The sequence below is a fragment of the Schistocerca gregaria genome, unplaced genomic scaffold (assembly GCF_023897955.1).
Source record: "Schistocerca gregaria isolate iqSchGreg1 unplaced genomic scaffold, iqSchGreg1.2 ptg000497l, whole genome shotgun sequence".
NCBI classification, from domain to species: Eukaryota; Metazoa; Arthropoda; class Insecta; order Orthoptera; family Acrididae; genus Schistocerca; species Schistocerca gregaria.
In genome coordinates, this window is record NW_026061902.1 from 321,211 (window position 1) to 340,136 (window position 18,926).

Sequence of the window (18,926 nt, forward strand, 5' to 3'; positions counted from 1 at the left end):
TATGGCGAAGGACATTTAATCTTCAGTGTAGCACCTCCATTGTCTCTATGGTGTATTTTATAGACTTTTATCAGTCTTTGTTTTTAAGCTGTCTTTTCCTCCATCAATTGAGTTTACCGTTTAGTCGTTTTAACCCCTTTTTCATCTTCGTGTTCTACAGTTCTGACGTTGGCACGAAAGAACAAAATCTTTGCGCCTTACAACAAAAAACAGCAAACCACCTGGAATGACAGAAGCCATTTGTTCAGAGCCCCGGTGTTCCTAGGACAGGCACCTGCTCCTTGGCGTGGACGGCGTCAACAAATTGCGTATATGTTGTGCTCCCTGCGTCGTCAGAGGTGGCGTTTCACTAATGTTAGCTGTAAGCCTCCGTTTTCAGAAGTACTGTCAGTGCAGACAAATTATATGTGAGGACGTCTTCCGTATTTTAACAAATTTTGCTCGTTCTTATTATCCAATCAGCAACGTAACCAGATTTCTTAGATATTATTTCTGGCACATCCACGATGTGAAGTGTAAGTACCATTGGGACTAATATTGCACCTTCATGTGAGCCATTGAGGAGGAATTCCTAGCTACTGATTGTATTTACTACAGTGACCTGGTATCATGTCACAAAACATGCTTTCAAGATTCTTTAACCTTTTGAATTGGGATTTCATTACCACTTCATACATTAGGCCCAGTCTCCCGATGATACCCTAGGCTTCAAACAAATTAATAAAAGCCAAAGATGTAGGCATCATCTTCTGAAAGTTTGCATCAGTATGAGATGTCCAAAACTTAGCATGCACTGTTTCGTCTGGGGGCAAAAGCTGGCTGGCTGTCCATTTGTTTGACCAATCCCTATTACCAGTTCGCGTTCCAGAAGTCTATAGAAAGGGGCGATAAAGTTAGAGAGCGTTGCTGCTGCGTGCCTGGAACACTCGGTAGAGCGTTTGAACAATAAAACTGTGTACTGAAAATAAAATTCTTGGCAGATTAAAGGCTAAGGTCCTGAGTAGTTGTAACTTGTAGAGTTTCTAATATTTCTTGTCTCAGCTTCGAATATATTCTTTGAATATTCTCAGGGTACATGCATCTTCGCTGTTACAGTAACCGCCCTCAAAAAGCTGTTGCCGTTATCGGCAGAAATAACTGAATGGTATGACTTCGTGTAAAACGATGAATGCCTGTATTCAATTCCTGTTTGTAGGTACCCTTTGCAACATAGGAATTAACATCATCAATGGGATTGTTCCTCCGATTCCTGCAGGAGCGAGACAGTATTGAAAATGAGGGAAATCTGACAAAATTTTGAGTTGTGACAAAGCTATGGTTCCCATCAGCAGTGCCAAACGTGAGTTGGTGCCGTTCTCCAATTCCAAGCTACTTAACTGAATGCAACCGTCTTCAGCATTGCAAACAAAATGTATGTCGTTTTTCTACCGCCTACTTAACGAATGTTTGAATAACATGTCGACCAAGGAAAGAGATTAGTTCGTCAGTTTAGGTGGTAACGTAATAGTGTCGTGAGTTGGTTAGCAGGTAACCATTTCTATTTTAGTACAGACGTGTTGCCTGCCTACTCGGTAAGCATCGTGTATGTCGCACCAACAGTATCGTGTCACACCATTTTCTCTTGTATAGCGTAGTTGATTTCCATTATCTGAACGACTTCCCTGTGGGACATATCATTGCTTTTGAACAGCATGTTCTGTAGAATTTCTGCTAACGTTCTCGACGTTCATTTGACATAAACACCTACTCCCATTCTCCTAGAGATGTGGCCCTACAAAAGGAGCTTTTTATGTACTGATTCGTTCCCTCTCTGTCCAGTAAGGTCTTGGAATACATTAAGAAGACGTACAGCCATTGTCTGGCAGACAGTTGTTGCTCTACTAGCACCACGCGGTGGTCACATGTGGGACACGTTCAGGGAACACCTACGGATGTGAAGCTAAATAGACCCCTGAAACAGCTGTCAATTGTGAAACTAGAAAGCTTCTTACCTTAGATAAGGAGTCTGTTCACATGATGCGCAAGAGGGGTAGCATAAGGGGTGAGAGACAACGAATGCCAGTTATGCAACCTGCTGTGAGGAGGTGGTAAGTATGCTGCTCTGTAACTTTTTAATCTCCCTCCCACTGAGCTGAAAAGCTCATGGAATATTACTTCAGAAGTGGACTACAGCATTCATTTATTTGGAGTTACACATGTGAAATGCTGAGTTGTTCAGACAATGGAGTCCTTGATAGCAACACATTAGAGAACTAAATGTATCGAGAAGCAAATCAGTTTAGCCAACTGAGAATACGCGAAACAGATTCTTGAACTTAGTTTACACACGAGTTTACTCACTTCACTAAGCAGTGAAGATAGTATGAGGAAGAGAATAGGTGGCCCAGAAGATAATTAGGTTTCTTTTCATAGAGTGCACAGAAACAACGTAAGCTGTTTTTGTGACCGTTTCGTCTCCAATATGAGAGACGTTTTGATGTAAAGGCTGCTGATCTCACTTTTGCTCAGTTGAATGAACGCCATGTTCCCAGCGTAGTTGGAAGCTAGCGCAAATACCCAGGAACGTGGTGCTACCAACTCACCTGCTGGCTGTTGACTGTCTTTGTGTTAATCTGGCTTCTCGTGACTTCATATACATTGTGTAATAGCTGTCAACTACTCCTTAGCCAGCCCAAGCAAAGGAATTCAGCATACCAAGTGGTATATGGAGCCTGCACTGGGTCTTAAAACGCAGAGTAACACTCAAAAACGTTTAGTTTTAATAACCATTACTTTCCAAATTTTTTACGTCAAAGTAGACTAATGAAGAGCATGAAGTTGAAAGGATTCGCAAGAACCATACATTTAATTAACATAGATCCTTCAAATATTGCAAATTCTTGGAACACTGAGACAACTTTTTTTTAAATCAGAAAATAATCGTGCAAACAGTCAGTGAGTGAAACAGACATGCAGGCCACTTAACAATGGGGAATGAATTAAAATCTCAACACTATTTACACACCTTGGACCTAAGGGAATATTGAAATGTATGATGCAGGAAATGCAATAATAAAGATTTGAAAGACAGGAAAAAACTAGGTTTAACAGAATGCAACGTAGCTTCCCTGACGAAACCTTGGCCAACCCAAGCTGCCACAGTCCACTGTGCTACTAACAGCCGTTAACCTCCGGTTGGTAGCAACTGACGTCACATTTCAGACGCCAACATTTACTGGACATCAAATGCCCATCCAAGCACACGTCACACACATTTTACACAGTCTCAAATCAACCATAATTAGTTTCTGGAAGCCAGCATCGTAAAATTGGTAGCCATAGCAAGGACACTCACAAGATAACTATGACAGCATAACGGTGGTATCCTCAATTTCAAATTCATTCCGAATTACTAATCACATGGCTATCTCCATCAGTTAATCACATTCTGCTACGATCTTTACGTAAATCCACATCTCTATACAGGTACGTCAAACCCATCAAAGGTTGGCAGCAGTGCTTCAGTAACCTTCCATTGAATATAACTAGTGAGAACCTATGTTTAACGTACTGTCGTGTTTGTCCATGTGTTAATGAAATAATAATAGGTTTGATTACAACACTTGTCACACACAATGCCATGTGCTGCATATGACAGATGAGGAGTGTTCCGTAAAACTTGGGAAGGTTCTTGTGAGATGACAAACGTCTTAGGTTAAGTCACAGTCAGTTCTTAATACTGCCACGATCAGCGGAAGTAAATTGACCCACGGAAGTGCTGCTCCTTCTCCTACCCAAGTTTTGAGCCACCAAAATGCAAGACGTCTTCAATCACGATGGAAGTATAGAAATATATAGGGATGTGTAAGCTGATGTAAAGAATTAATCGTTAGCCACTAACAAGTAACATATTACTTCTGTAGGGAAGTCCATTCTCCTCTGCCTAAATCCACTATTGTAAGAAGTCTTACCATGCAAGTAAGGACATCACTCCAGTTAAGCACTGCCATATCAGCAGAATCAAGGCAGCGCCATTCATCAGACAATTACTTTAAATGTGCTATCACTGCCCGTATATTGCAGATATCATTGTCTTGCCCCACCAGCCTCCACCCTCCCAGGGGGTCAATAAGTCTTTTGTGAATACGTGCGTGGCGAGCATGGGGCCCTGAGCCATTGCAGCCTTCTTTCTCTCCAGGGCTGCATTTCCTTTCCCTTCCCCTCCTTTCCCCTCCTTGCTCCTTTCCCCTCGCCCTCTCCTCTCCCTCTGTTGGTGTCCTTGCTTATGTTGGCCCCTGCTATCATCCTGGTTCTGTTGGTTGTACAATTCGGCTTTGTTCCATAATCATTTCCTTCTTTTGGCATTCCTTGGTCCCCCCTCTGGGGTTTGACCTCCGTTACAAAATTTCTCCTCCATAGTGTGAACCATTTGGGGAAAAGCACCTTACCTAGTGTCTCCGACGTGCGCCCTCCTAGTACGTTCTACCTTCTCTTTCATGTCGTTGTCTGACACTAGCGTGCATAGCGAGCACGGTAGCCAGCCCATGTGGTGGGGTCGCTATGTACCCTTTTTGTTGAGCCCCCTGAACACACAGCTCAGGTATCAGAAGTGTGATCCCTGTGACATCCTCATGCATGCCTTGGAGTGGTTGCTCGTCATCCTGGAGCATCGGAACTCCTGGCAATGGACGCGGTGCCAGACGGCCCTTGCTGTGGCTAGGTGGCGTCCGTGAGGAGAGCCCCTGATCGGAGGGGATGGTATCAGGGCGGACGCTATGCAAATGAAACGCATACGGGTCCTGAACTCTGGCCGTTCTTCTGCGGCCATGTCTCCGTGTGGAACTGATTCCTCAAGTGCTGCTTCTCTTGTCCCTTCGGCCTTCCCTTCCGTGGCTACCCCTGGGAAGAGGGTCAGGCCCGTCAGCTAGGGGCAAAACCTTTCCCCCATTATCTAGTTTGCACTAGGACTGATGGAGATACTTTCACCAATACCAAACCTTTATTCTTTGTGGAACACACTGAAGACAAGTTGGGCGAAGTGGACTCCCTGAGCAAGATGCGGTCGGGTTTGGTGGGGGGTAATGGACACAGCAATTGTGCCAAGCTGGATACAGGCACGTAGGGCTGCAGACTGGGCAGCTAAAGCAGTTTTTATCAGCAACAGTCTCTAAATATGGTACAAGGTGTGGTTTTAACAGGGACTTCATACTTCAAACTGATGAGGAACTTCAGGACAATCTCGGATGGCGGGGTGTTTACTTGGTTCAGCGTGTTCAGAAGGGTCCTAAAGACAATCGTATTGATACTGGTGCCTTTATTCTGGCCTCTGAAAGAGATACCCTCCCTGAGAAAGTTAAGATTATGGTGTATCGATGTGATGGGAAGCCGTACATCCCACCTCCTATGAGGTGTTTTAAGTGCTTGCGTTTTGGACACGTCTTCCCGCTGCTCACAGGCACCTCTCTATTGCGACTGTGGACGTCCACTCCATGAGAGGAGTGCCTGTGTTCCCCCTCCTGTGTGTGTAAATTGTCACAGCAGTCATTCTCCACATTCACCAGATTGCCCAGTATATAAGAAGAAAGGAGTATAAGTCACACGATCGTTTAACCTACACAGAGGGCACCTAAGAAATATACATGATTTCACCCTGTGTCTGTGACATCTAGTTACGGCTTGGTTACATTTTCACCCCTTCCTCACCCTTCCTTACCCTCATCCTGGATCCCTCTTTCCCCCCCCCTCCCCTGCGGCTCCCACACCTTCTCCCCTGGGGTCTGCCCTCCCTCCCCAGCCAGAGAAGTGTTCCACTCCTTCGGCGTGTGCCGGTCAAGGGCGCCTCCCCAGGATGCCTCTTCCAGGCACCTTCCAGGCCAAAGGTTTGCTGCCCTGCAACGACCGAGAGAGCCGCGATCTTTTGGCCCCCAAGTCGCCCGGTCTCTTTCTGTTCCTGATCTTGCTGCAGCTGGCTCCTTTTTGCCACACAGCCCTCCTCGAGGGCAGCCTGAAAAGAAGAAGAAATATATGTCCCGGGACAAAGAGCCTCTGGAGTCACCGGAGTTCCCTTCTCCGACTTCACAACCGGATTCTGACCTGTAGTTCATGGGTGTCGCCCCCTCGTTGTCGGTGACGGGTGGGGACCCTGCGGTATGACAGGATCCATTACAATTCCGTTGGAGAACCACAGAACGATGGTTTAAAGGGAGGCTGAACACGCTAAATCCAATCGTCGACTTCCAGAATTGAAATCCCTTCTTTTGTCCTACTATGCAGCTTGCGTGGTTCTCCAGGAATCTCATTTTACTGGTGCTCACTCACCGACCCTCCTTGCGTTCCGTGTTTTCTATCGAAATCGGGTCGAACCCCTGCGGGCTTCTGGTGGCATTTGTACGTTGGTCCGTACACACATTACTAGCACGTGGATTCCTCTTCAAACTACATTGGAAGCGGTTGCTGTTAGGGTCCACTTACTCTGCGCTCACAGTTTGCAATCTTTATCTCCCTCCTGAGAGGAGTCTTACACGTACTACCTTAACTGCCCTTCCTCAGCAACTTCCTCCTCCTTTCCTCCTTTTTGAGGATTTTAATGCTCATCATCTATTGTGGGGCAGTGGTCTATAAGAAGACCTCGTCTAGATGGAAAGGCAGTTTATAGCAGACCACGACTTGTGCTTTCTTAATGATGGCTCTCCTACTCATTTCAGTGCCGGTCATGGTACGCTTTCTGCCATTGATCTTTCTCTTTCTTTTCCCTCTCTCCTACCTTCATTACACTGGTCGCCACCTTTGTGATAGTGAACATTTCCCATTCATTATCTCGCTCCCTTCCCGCTCTCCGATGGACACATTACCTCGTTGGTATTTCCAACTTGCCGATTGGCCTCTATACACAGCACAGATCGTGTTTTCTCCCTCTTTGTCCGGTTGTATTGATGACATCCTACGTGACGCGTCTGACGCTATCGTTCATGTTGCTAGCCTTCCTGTCCACCGCTCATCTGGGCCATTTCGTCGCCGGCAAGTCCCATGGTGGAGTACAGCCATTGCCATTGCCATCCGTGATCAACCTTGAGCTTTGCAACACCTTAAGAGGCACCCATCCATAGCCAGCCTTGCTACTTTTAAACGCCTCCGCGCTAAAGCCCGGTATTTAATCAAACTGAGCAAGCGGATATGTTGGGAACGATTCGTTTCTTCCCATGGTTCTTCTGTCCCTCTGTCACGGGTATGGGCTACACTTCGCTCTCTCCAAAGATGCCATCGGCAGTCCACCCTCCCAGGCCTTCACCTCCCAGATGGCCTTTGTACGGACCCATTAGCTTGTGCAGACTACCTTGCGACCCATTTTGCAGTGGCATCAGCATAAGCCTCCTATCCAGCGGCTTTCCTTCACCAAAAGCAGCAGCCTGATGCTTCCACCTTATGTTTCTCCCCTTGTGAGTCAGAAACTTAAAACAAACCTTTCACTGAATGGGAATTTATTTCTGCTCTATCTTCTTCTTATGATACGTCCTCTGGTCCAGATTTCATTCATAATCAAGTGCTTCACCATCTCAGTGCTCCACAACAGCAACATCTTCTTTGGGTGTTTAACCGTATCTGGCTCCAGGGTGACTTCCCTTCTCAGTGGAGGGATAGCATCATGGTTCCTGTCCTTAAGCCTGGTAAGAACCCGCTATCTGTTGACAGCTATCGGCCAATTAGTTTCACCAATGTTGTTTGTAAGTTATTTGAATGGATGGTAGCCCGTTGGCTCAATTGGGTCCTCGAATCTTGGGATCTATTGTCTCCTTACCAGTGTAACTTCCGAGAGGGAGAATCTCCAATCGATCATTTTCTTCACTTGGAATCCACAGTTCGGCAGGCTTTTTCGGAGCGCCGACATTTGGTTGCAGTGTTTTTTGACCTTCGAATGGCCTATGACACGGCCTGGCGCCATCACATCTTACTTACCCTTCATCAGTGGGGTCTTTGGGGCCCACTACCGATTTTTATCGGTCATTCAGAGCTTGAGTTGGTACTGTTTTTAGTTCTCCACAGACCTAGACGACCAGTGTCCCACAGGGTTCTGTCTGGAGTGTCCTTCTTTTTCTCATTGTTGTCGATGGACCTGTGGCCTCTGCCAGTCCTTTGGTTGCCCCTGCCCTGTATGTGGATGATTTCTGCATTTGGGTTAGTTCCTCCTCGATGGCATCGTCAGAGCGGCAGCTCCAGGGAGCTATACGGCGTGCATCTGCATGGACCCTCTCACACGGGTTTCAATTCTCTCCTTCAAAATCGCGGGTGATCCACTTCTGTCGCCGTACTACGATCCACCCTGATCCAGAGCTCTATCTCGCTGCACAACGATTGCCTTTTGGTCCCACAGTTTCGTTTCCTGGGTCTTCTTTTCGACAACAAGCTCACTTGACTGCCACATATCAGACTCCTGAAGGTAGAATGTTTCTGTAAACTCAATGTCCTTCGCTTCCTTGCCCACTCCTATTGGGGTATGCACCGTTGCCTCCTTCTCCGTCTTTATCATGCTCTAGTTCTGTCTCGCTTGGACTATGGTTGACAAGTTTATGGTTGTTGCTCCTTCCACACTGCACATGCTGGATCCAGTCTACCATTGTGGTATCCGTTTATCAACAGGGCTAGTAGGGAAGGCACCGGTGACCAGTCTCCTGGTTGAAGCTGGGATCCACCCCCCACTCTGTTCGGCGGTCCCAGCTTCTGGTGTCTTATGCACTCGTTATCCGTTCCTCTCCTACGCATCCTTCCTATTCTATCCTGTTCCCAGACCATGGACGTCGCCCACCCGACTCCCGACCACAGGCGGGTTTATCGGTTGGGCTCCGCCTTGCATCTCTTTGTCGTGTTTTCAGCTTCCTTCTTTGTCCTGTCTTCCTCGCTCCGTTCCCTCCACCCACCCCCACCCCCCTCTTGGTTAGTACCTCGGCCTCGAATTCGGATGGATCTCTGCCGTGGTCCGAAAGATTCCATCCCCCCTGGTGGTGTTACTTTCCTTTTTCCGCCGAATTTTGTGAGAGTTTTGGGATGCTGTCGTTTTTTAGACTGATGGCTCTAAATCTACTGATCATGTTGGGTATGCCTGCACGTCCTCTATTGGAACGGAAAATTATCTGCTGCCATCTAGATGTGGGGTGTTTATTGAAGAATTGATGGCAATTTCCCAGACTCTTACCTTCATTAAACAGTCCCAACACAACCGCATTTTGTTATGTACGGACTCGATGAGTGGCCTTCTTGCTATTGACCGGTGTTTTTCGCGCCATCCCTTGGTCTCTGCCATTCATGACCATCTCGCTGATATTCACCGTGCTGCTTGTTCCATTGACTTTCTTTGGGTCCCTGGCCATGTCGTCATCTCGGATACTGAGCTCGCTGTTCGTTTGGCTGGAGGTGCAGTCACTTACCACCCATTTTCTGTAACCCCTCCTGCAGAGGATTTACGGCTCCACATCAAATCCCACTTCGCACAATCATGGGCCCATACTTGGTTGGCTACTCCTCTCTCTAATAAACTTCACGTGATTAAGGTGACAACAGGCCTGTGGCGTTCTTCCTTTCGCGTCTCCCGAAAGACTTGACCACACTGTGTCATCTCCGCATTCGCCATACCATGCTGACCCATGGTTTTCTTTTGCGTCATGAGCCACCCTCACTTTGTGGTTGTGGAGCCTTCCAGTAAGTTGCCCATATTTTGTTTGAATGCCCCCTTCTTTTGGCTCTGCATGCTAAGTACAGACTGCCCCACACTTTACCTTTGATGTTGGCTGACGATTCCCGGATGGTCTCTCTGGTTTTCGGTTTTCTCCAGGAAAGTGGATTTTATTCTCAGTTTTAAGGTATTGGGGCAGGGCGGTGAGTGTGTGTCTCCCACTGTAAGCCATGTTTGGAGATTCCAGACTCATCTCCCTGACAGAGATAATCTTTTCTTGCCCCATTTACTCAAACCAATCCTTTAGAAAAAGGGTAAAACAGTCTCCTTTTACCATAGGTTGCACATCTTAAGTCACAGGTGGTCTTGCCTATGCTGCTTCAGCATAGTGTTGGGTTTGTTCTCTTGCCAACTTGCCTCATTTTGTTTTTTACGATTTACAACATGACTGCCCTTTTACTTTTTTGCCTTCTTCCCTTTTATTGTTCTGACTTTCCTCAGATGTCCCATTAGCGGAATGGACCCTATTTGAAACAATTGACTGATGACCTTGCTGTTTGGTCCCTTAAACCTCAAACAACCAACTAACCAGTCTCCTCCACACGGCTCTCCTCTGATTCCCTTGGCGCCACCAGTGGAGATCAAGGAGGCTGTAATTTGCAGATTTGCCACTCAGTCGTAAAAGATGTGTCAGAATTCTGGTGCCATGTGAAAACATGGTAAGTTTATTCTACACCATTCACAACTGCATTAGATCATTGAAATAAATCAGAAAAGCATGGACCCAGGACTGAAGGCACTTTTTTCCCAAACACTATTCCACTGATCTTACTAAAAGTTGAATCTAGTGCTGCATGTCATGAATTTGGTTAATCATTCCTATCTGATAGCTTCCTGGTTCAACAGAAATGAATCTTGGATGTAAGATCATACCTATTTCTGAGTAAATCCAGACAATTTTATTTTTGTGTTACATATATTTTCCTGCATCTTAAAAGATTACAACACACAAAGAAAAGGATTTGTCAGAAACGGTGAGAGGTCATCAGGCAGTGCAGATAAGGATGCACAACATACACTCACTTTCATAATAAGCACTTTGTTGCTTCCAACAAACATTAGACACAATTTCAAACCTCTAAATGCTGAACAACAGATATGTAAAATATTATCATTTGCAAAATACCAGAGATTCAAAGAAACCGCAGTGTATAAAACAGCTTTAAATAATTGTAATTGTAACTGATAACAATTAGAAACACAATAGTAAACTTTTCCTCCTATTTTGTATTTGGCCATCTCCCATAGCATTTTCAAAGTTTGCTTGAGGTCCAATACATCCTGGCCTATGGAAACCACATTTCCAGTCAGAGAATTCAAACAAAAGTTTTCTAAAATCCATCATATTCATTTAAAATAAAGGCTTAAAACAACAAATGTATTAAATTTCTGCTTTGTGTCCTTTAGCTTTATCATTTTTCATGGGTTTTATTGCATGCTGTTGAAACTTTAATAACACACAATCATAATATGGTACAACACTTGTTCCTGTCGTTATATGTAATAGGCCATAGTCAAGTACGAGGGTTGAGTGAAAAGTAATGCTCCACCTTCGTTAATTGGGTTTGGATGGCAATATCTTAATAAATCACATGTAGACATAGTCTGCAGAACGTGATCCTTAACTAAAAGTATTCACTTTTACACATAATCAACACGAGCCAATTGGATAAATTTCTGCCAACAATGAACAAGTATTCTGAATCCATCACAGAAGAAGTCGACACTTTTCCTGAAACCAGTCTCACAGTTCTCTCAACGTATTCATCAGAAGCATAACGTTCCAGCAGATCGCCTTTCATTATCAAGAACAGATGGAAGTCAAATGGTGCTAAATCTGGACTGTATGGAGGATTCTGTATGGTTGTAACGTGCTGGGTTGTTTCCTCACCTGGGGCACCACATGTAACGTGCCGGGACATGTCCTTATTTAGTAGTGTCATCTAAAGTTCACGTCACAATCGGATGTACCGGTACTGAAATATTTCCTCGCCCAGTGTTCTCGATCTAACTTGCTTTGCTTATTCAATTTTGTCTTCCCGGTAGCTACGTCTGTCTCACCTATATCACACTGAAATTAAGAAGCCAGGATCCTAGGTTAAGTTTTCCAAAATCAAAAGTCAAGATTGTATTGATTGTTGAACATTTATGTCAACCACATGGCGATTTCTTTGTTCTCACTCGCACACAGAATATTCATGTGACCAGACCTCTTACACTTAATCGTCACATTAGGAAGGTTAAAAACTTCCAGTCTTTAACAAAGTTCACAGTCACAATTACCGAAAAAATTGACCAACTTGCTGCACTTTTGCTCCAAGAGAATCTGACCGAAAACTAACTATAGCTGCACTAGCTCCGACCTTATATAGACGAGCGCTTGAATGTTTCACTATTCTGTTAATATATTATAGTTTGTAATTTCCCAGGGTTAAAATGATCCTTTCTAACTGGTTTTTAAGTTAACTCTTGGGTTTATTATTTAACTAACATGAGTAAGCTGTATCAATTTAAATACGCGAAACTAACTTATGCATCCGCCATGGGAATTCCCGATATGTAACCACGGTAGCCCTTTAGAACAATAATTTTTACATATTCAAATTTACTTAATTCTTAATTAATGCACTTACAAAGTTGAGACTGGAGTCACTTTACGTAGAAAAATAAAGATATCAAAAATATCAAAACAGATGTCGGAATTATTTAGTAGTTTGGTCACAATTGGCACTGAAAGTCATACAGGCAACAGATTTTAAGTCTTAATATCTATTGAACTAACAGACTTTGGGTAAATTTAAACACTTTGCTGAAATCAGTAAAATTTAGGCTTTCTTTTGGATGCAGTCTTATAGCTGAATTTGATCTATTAGCTCACTCGAATGTTACTTAATATATATTGCACAATATGTCATCGTCCATAACTGTTAATAGTATGCATTTCCAATAAAACTGATTACCTCATTGCTTTTAGAATATATACTAGAATGTACTGAAATAATAGGTTTTACTAGGGGAATTTTATTTAAACTATTTCTGAATTCTGTGCTATGAGGCTGAAGGTAACAGAATCTGTAGTCGGGATCTGAGTAGTGAAAATGAAAAAAAAAAAAATTAAACGTTCATTGCTTAATTAGGTTACTGAAGTAGCGTAAGACCAAAGCAGGATAGCAGTGGGCAATCCTGCTTCGATACATGGTGGTGAGATTGTCCCTGAAATTCTTCTGTGGTTAGACGTGAAGCAATAATGTGACCCACACATTCTTGTGAAATGCTGATTGTGCTTGAAATTTCTCTCTGAGTGATAAGACGATCGTTCTGAATCAGTCATCGGTTTGCTTGTGAAACTCAGTGGTTGCTGTTCCAGGACATCCAACTCTGTCACGCCAGTCAGATGTTCTCGCATCAACACCTTTAAACTTACACGCCCAATGACGGACAGTACTCACATCAACACATTCACCATAAAATGCTTACATTCTCTGATGAATCTCCTTTGGAGTGACACATTCTGCTGTCAAGAATCAAATGACTACACCTTGCTTAAATGCATTGCCCTACCGTCCTTGCTTAAATGCATTGCCCTACCGTCTGTAGGGTTCCATACTTTACACTGTAACACTACAACACTACAACAGTTCAATGCTTAGGCTTCCTGCCACCTGGAGCTGTAGTGGAGAGGCTACAGAACAAGCCAGTACCTGCCACATACCAATGCTGTCAACAGTTGAAATGTTACGGAGGTGAAGGCACTACCTTTCAGTCAACCCTCGTACACGACATGTTAGTTTGAGCTTGGTTTCCTATTAATAACTGTAATATCTAGAGTGTTACCTGGAAAGTGTGTGCAGCTACAAAGTAATTCATTGTTACTCTAGCGCTTATGAGCCTCTCTCTGTAAGAGTGCTTGCATCACAAATGTGTGTTCTTAGTATAATATTTCCTTGTAGATATTTGTACACATTACTGTGATTCAGTTGCGAATAGTTTCCTTTATAATTAGTAATTGTGGAAAGAGAAATGTCACAAGCGCACTCAGTATGATCGGTAATACTGGTTGCCTGTTGTTGACTCCCCACACCTTGTCTCAAGTACGACTAATATGAACGATGTATGGTTACATTATTAAGGATTTATTGTTGTTGTGTGTTTTTTGTTAGTTTAATGTGATTATGCAGAAGCTTATAGAGAGATAGTTTTTGATACGATAGTTTGATATACACATTGCCATCTCTTCATATTATTATACTTCATAAATACTAGATGTAGTACTGCATCTACGTTCCTTGATATAATTTAATTATATCTGACTCCAGTATGATTAGAGAGTCAGCTGCTTATGACATGGGTGTTTTCTGCTTTCTACACGTTATGGTTTGTACACTGTTTTTATTACGTTTGTATGGCATGTATACATCATGTGCCCCTGTACGTATGTTTGCCATTTGGTTGATTTTTTAAAATGCCTTTGTTGAACACAGCTTTGTTACTGTTATACATTCGTACAAACTTGACATAGAAGTGTTTTTACCTAATGTTATGTATTATGCACATTCACGCTCTTTGTTTGCATGATCTTCGAACTGTTAACTTCGACACTTCATATCTTAGCTGTGTACCTCACAGGCAGTTTTTTACTTTAGAATTTCATATATTTTCATTATGAGAATCGTTTTTCGTGTACGATGAAAGGTATGAATTCTGATCATGTGATAGTAATTTTCTCGAAAAGAAACTCTATTTAGTAATCTTACTGGGTCCTCTGTTCAGTTTCGATGTCAGATTGCTGGCCAGATTGGCCAAGCGGTTCTAGGCGCTACAGTTTGGAACCGCGCGACTGCTACTGTCGCAGTTCTAATTCTGCCTTGGGCCTGGATGTCCCTAGGTTAGTTAGGTTTAAGTAGCTCTAAGGTCTAGGGGACTGATGATCTCAGAAGTTAAGTCCCATATTGCTCAGAGCCATTTGAACCATTTTGATGTTAGATTCCTTTTCCTTCTGTTTGGTCTTTTACATAAATGGTAAATGACCAAAACCAGTCGTAATAAAAAGTAACCTCTCACTACACTTACCTCTCTGTGAAAGGAATTATTAGTTGAAGCCATAGTGTTCGCAGTTAAATTTTTCTGTTACCATAATCATACGACCTTAAAGCTTTTTAAAAAACTGGCTCAGAGCACTATGGGACTTAACATCTGACGTCATCAGTTCCCTAGACATAGAACTATTTAAACCTAACTAACGTAAGGGCAGCACACACATCCATGCCCGAGGCAGGATTCGAACCTGTGACTGTAGCAGCAGCATGGTTCCAGACTAAAGCGCCTAGAACCGCTCGGCCACAACGGCCGGCCATTGCTATTCACATATGTATTCAACAATTCGTGTAAAATTACTTTTTGGATTAGTTTACAGTCTTAAAACTGCAGGTGTAGACTCCAAATTCAAGTTTCAAAGTAATTAATGAAATTGGTGTTTGTGTGCTTCAAGATGGTTTCGTTATCCATACTCTCTCCCCAAAATAGTTGTATTCCACAAATATATCTTAGTTTAAGTTTGTACTATTAGTCTTTGAAATTAGTTCGCTTTGAAAGGAAACATAGTTTCGGTAATGGCAATCGGAAGTCCCTATTAGTGTTGGTTCTTGCAAGCACTGTAAAAAAAGTCTGGTACAAACATTTGCAACGATCAGAACTACATGTGGTTCAGTTAGATGATGCAGTGTCATGTTTAGTACTTCCAATGTGGATGGAACAATATTTTCAGATTAATACTACACGAGATTGTAGATGGCTGATGTAGAAATGTTTATTACTCTTCATGTAACATACAGCTATTACTTACTTTACATGCTCCACAATTTTAAAATGTTATTGCTCACTTAACCGGCATCCTTAACAAAGGATGTGTTACATCTAGCTGATTATCCTGAAGGATGTATATTATACCTTCTCTTACAGGTGCTTACAATGTCGATTGACTTGTATATTGTGTTAAGTGTATCTTCGGCAGAAGTTTGAACAGCTAACTATATCTTGACTCTCTGTTGTTACTAGATCAGTTATGGTTTTCACACTACAGAGTGTGGTTCTGAAGTAAAAGGACAGAATTTAAATCATAAAATTTTATTGTCTACTGTTCTTCACATTGTTAAATGCTCTTCTGTTGCTGTTTGATATAATGCGTACTATTATGCATTTATTGTTATACAGGGTGTTACAAAAAGGTACGGCCAAATTTTCAGGAAACATTCCTCACACACAAATAAAGGGAAGATGATGTTACGTCGACATGTGTCCAGAAACGCTTAATTTCCATGTAAGAGCTCATTTTAGTTTCGCCATTATGTATTGATTCACCGCCATGATTTCATACGGGATACTACATGTGCTGCTAGAACATGTGCCTTTACAAGTACGACACAACATGTGGTTCATGCACGATGGAGCTCCTGCACATTTCAGTAGAAGTGTTCGTACGCTTCTCAACAACAGATTCAGTTACCGATGGATTGGTAGAGGCGGACCAATTCCATGGCCTCCACGCTCTCCTGACCTCAACCCTCTTGACTCTCATTTATGGGGGCATTTGAAAGCTCTGGTCTACGCAACTCCGCCAAATGTAGAGACTCTTCGTGCTCGCATTGTGGACGTCTGTGATACAATACGCCATTCTCCAGAGCTGCATCAGAGCATCAGGGATTCCATGCGATGGAGGGTGGATGCATGTTTCCTAGCTAACGGAAGATATTTTGAACATTTCCTGTAACAAAGTGTTTGAAGTCACGCTGGTACGTTCTGTTGCTGTGTTTCCATTCCATGATTAATGTGATTTGAAGAGAAGTAATAAAATGAGCTATAACATGGAAAGTAAGCGTTTCCAGACACAAAGAAAGTAAATATGTTACGTGGACATGTGTGTGAGGAATGTTTCCTGAAAGTTTGGCCATACCTTTTTGTTAACACCCTGTATATGTGGACTGATAATGTGTGCTCTACATTTTGGGGGACATCATACATACTGTTAACATATTTTTAAATAATAGCCAATAATGCTAACTGAAATTAAGCTTGTAAATTGGATTTTTAAACATTTTAATTAGTAAAACCCATTACTTCCTCTATAAGTCTTATAGAAATACATGGGGACTTTCGAAAAAGAAATTTATTCTGTTCTATAATCTACATATTAAAAAGTCTATATATTTTGTCTTGGTTGAAGTCAGTCGTTATCTGAACATGCATGGGCTATCATCATGACAATAAATTCCACTGCAAAGTATTTCAACTGACAGACATATCAGCTCTCTTAAAGATTAGCTTTGTGCTGAACATGCAGTGTGTTATTGCTGTATGATGCTTTCCTATAGATACACAATAACTATCTAAGTTAGTATTTTAGACAAAGATTGTAACATTTCAGTGGAACAATTTCAATTTAATTATGAGGAATTTTAACTTCTGTACCAGATCAAACAATATGTGTAATTATTTCCACTATTATTAAAATGAGGAAAATACTTTCATGCCAAGCAGCTTTAATTATTAGCTAAGGAGTGACCTGTGTGTACCAGTTAAACAGTTTTCAATGTCTAATTGAATGGTACATGTAACAAATCTCTATGAAGTGTCCACATGTAAAAATTATATTTATTCAGTAAGTGCTGTTCCTGTTAAAAGCACTTTCCTGTCAGTGCATAGAAAATAATGTTTATTACTTACGGTTTGCTTGCATGTATTGAGTGTACTATGCATTAAGTAACAATTCACAAATCTTCCTTCTCTTTGTATCAAATAGCCTTAGATGACCTAGCGCTCTGACACCACTTCCACTAACTTTGACTTTTGGTTTCCTTTCCTGTCGGCCTCTCTTGGTCAACTCTTGATTTTTCGACCCCAACGGTATTAGGTTGCGAGCCCGAGGGTGTCCCTCATTCTCTTTCTCTAATCTTACATTCCATATGGAGGAGAGCCTCCATAGATGTGAAGTCAGCCCTGCTAGGAATGCCAACCTGTAAGACAAAATGTCGCCCTCCAAACTGAGGGTAATATGACAATACTGGTAATCTGTGCTAGAATCGTAGTACTCACAAGCTTCAGAACAAGCCCCAGATATGAAGGTTGATGAAAAGATGGCGAGATCATACCATAATGGGTGTGTAGACATCATGCACCCTCTACTACTCTCATTTGGGAACAATGTGGCCTGTGGTTTATGACGTCCCTCTGTATCAAAACTGAAGGAGTTGAGACATAAACCACATAAAATGGTAACAGTTGCTGCATTTGTATCATCGCCAAAAGAAGTAAATGAGAATAATGGTAACCCCCTCCAAGAGCCATTACTAGAGGGACAATCCTAGAGAGAAGCTTAGCACTTCAACACTGCACCGAGAGAAATGAACAAATGAGACAGATGAGGTTGGTGTTCCAAAATTACTGACACGTTATGCACTGGGTTGGTCATTACTGAAGGATAGAACTAAAGTTATGTTGCTGGTGCGAAATGTGAAGACTGAAGTGAAAGTGCTTCCTCAATTTCAGCAACAGTGCCCCACAATGTTTCGACAGTTTACTTCAACCTAAAACAGTTCATTGCACAGCATCTCAAAAAATGTAATGTTCCCGATTGTCAGTCACCCCAGATCTAACGCATGTCTGCACTAATAGTCTTCATTTGGAACCTGGTGACCACTACTAGGAGAAATACGACAGTTACTGAAGAAGACGGTTCTGCATCTTTAACAGGAAGATGACATGATGTACAGTCAGCTTGATAAGGGGCCTGAAGAATCTTCACCTGCTGTTTTCTATTTGGAAGAGGGACATAAGATGCCTGTAGGCCAACATCATTCCACAAAACTTAAAATTCTGACAAATAAGCTCTACCTGCCAACCAGCCAGCACGTTTCTTCCTGTTGTGTACTTGTCTCACCTTTGCTGGAAAGTCCAGCATAAGAGCGAAGAAACCAATATACACAGAGCAGTTGACGACGACTGCCTGTGGCTACATGTTGTGAGATTCTGACATGCTTGTACCTCAGTCACTCGGAACACATCGTTGCATCTCAGAATCTTCAGCTGAATGCAATTTTAAATACCAGTGCACTGCTACTTTCGTCTGGCGTGGAAGTGGACAGCTTAGAATGAATAAAGTGCGAGATGCCAATCTTAGTAGATGTACCATCCTGATGTTTCACGGACCAATTTGTGAGATGTGGTAGTA